This window comes from Melanaphis sacchari, unplaced genomic scaffold, assembly GCF_002803265.2.
Source record: "Melanaphis sacchari strain LSU unplaced genomic scaffold, SCAv2.0 Contig72_pilon_pilon, whole genome shotgun sequence".
Taxonomy (NCBI): domain Eukaryota; kingdom Metazoa; phylum Arthropoda; class Insecta; order Hemiptera; family Aphididae; genus Melanaphis; species Melanaphis sacchari.
This window is the reverse complement of record NW_020271519.1, coordinates 900,022-902,125: the sequence shown is the minus strand read 5'-3', so window position 1 is coordinate 902,125 and position 2,104 is coordinate 900,022. Positions and strand designations below refer to the sequence as shown.

Genomic DNA, 2,104 nt, shown 5'->3' with positions numbered 1-2,104 from the left:
GTGTAGATTTATTATATAATATTATTAATTATTATTGAGCCTACTTAAATGAACGCATAGCATAATAATTCAAAATTCAAATGATAAATATCATTAATATTATTTGTACTTATTATAACATTCAGCATCAAACTAACCTGAATAAATCTAGTGGTCTGTTTTCATATTATATTACATTGTATTGAAAACATATATTTTTTTTAAAAATATTTAATGATTATTATATGTTTGATACATTTTTATTTTTTATTTTATTGGTGGAATATAATATAATATAAATATATATAATTTTTCTTATAAATTGTGATACTCTAGTAATCACTAATGTGAAGTGAAAACAATTTTCAATTTGTTAATAATTGTAGGATTGATTAATTTTCAGTGGTCGTATTTTTATATGTATATAAGTTTAAAATAATATAACCTGAATTTTCGGATCATTGGTCGAAGAAAAATCTTATGGAATCAATCCTTTAATAGATTTTAAATATTTAATTATTTTTATAAATCAATTTTATTTTATATTTGTCTGATCAAAAGTTATACAATTTGATCTAGAGCGAAATTTTTAGTAATACGATTGAAAACAATTTTTTTAGTTATAACTTATTAAATAAATATGTTAAATTATTATTAACGAAAGCCATTTTAATTATAGAGTTTAAATCTTAAATAATACATTTTGATGCATTATGATTTTTAATTATTTTTTTAAATGTATTAATTAATTTTCGCCATATTAAAGCAATTTTATACTATGCGGTTTAAAAGTGTAAACCGTTTAGTACGAAGAGAAGTATTTATCTTTCCTGAGTTAATTTTAAATTCAAAGATTGTTAGTTTTTATTGTATTTATTTCAATTATTCATAGAAATTGGAAACTTTATATAAAATATTAAAGTTGTAATACCCCTAAATGGAATTTTTAAATTAATAGTTGAAATAAGAATTAATCACGCTACTCGTGAATATGACGAACCATTTGGATGTCCTTTGGTAAGAATATAGATGGTACTCAAATGGTGTCTTCGAACAAACCTACCAAATAAGCTTTCCAATATCAGTGCTATTTAGTTAATGCATCTTCTATAGTTTCAAATGTTCATTACGAGATTTATTATTTTATAGTTTATACGATATTTTTATGAGCTTCTAGAGTAACTATTAAAGTTCAACAACTATACAATATATAGGTACGTAAGATAATTTAAATATATTACAAAATAATAATATTGAACATATCTAATATTTCAAATAATATGAAATAATAATACATTTTGTAATTGAAAAATGCTGTTTTTTATTAGTTTTATTTTGAAATATATTTATAAAGAAACTACTTTTTTTTATTAAAATAAATCGTATGTTAATGTAGTTTATACAACCATAGTAACACTATTTAAACCAATAAACAAACGAATTGTATTTAGTTTTGTTATATCCACCATTACGTTATTATTCTGTATTTTGAAGAATATTTTCTATACTATTCTATCAACACTCAACTATAACGTTTTTTACAATTGCTCCAGGAGGTAAATCCGCGAGTAAAGCGATGAAGAAAGCGTCCGGTAAGGTACAAAAGAGACATCGTCAAGTCCGATAAGAAGTATAAGCCGAAGAGGGAGGGATCGTATTCCATCTATATCTACAAAGTGTTGAAGCAAGTGCACCCTGACACCGGCGTCTCCTCAAAGGCCATGAGCATCATGAACAACTTTATCAATGACATTTTTGAACAGATCGCAGCCGAATCTAGCCGCCTTGCTCACTACAACAAGCGTTTGACCATTACCAGTCGGGAAATTTAAACTACCGTCCGACTTTTGTTGCCCGGAGAGTTAGCTAAGCATGCTATTAGTGAAGGTACAAAGGCCGTCATAAAATACATAGGTTTCAAATAAGCGTTTCATTTGGCTTGCTGCTGCTTTGCATTTGAAAATATGGGCTTTTTCAGGGTCACCAAAATGATTGTAAATTATTATATTAATAAATTAAATAATACTTGTTCAATAATACGTATATTATTTAAATAATAAATATTATTTATTATATACATATACAAAATTCATCATTTTTTAAACTGTGATGTGGTTTAATCAGC

The 2,104-nt window shown here is 25.1% G+C and overlaps 1 pseudogene; it reads left to right on the top strand.

Annotated features, from left to right (window-relative positions):
* Positions 1–986: 986 nt before the first annotated feature.
* LOC112600799 lies at positions 987–1,904 on the top strand (annotated as a pseudogene).
* The last annotated feature ends 200 nt before the right edge of the window (positions 1,905–2,104 follow it).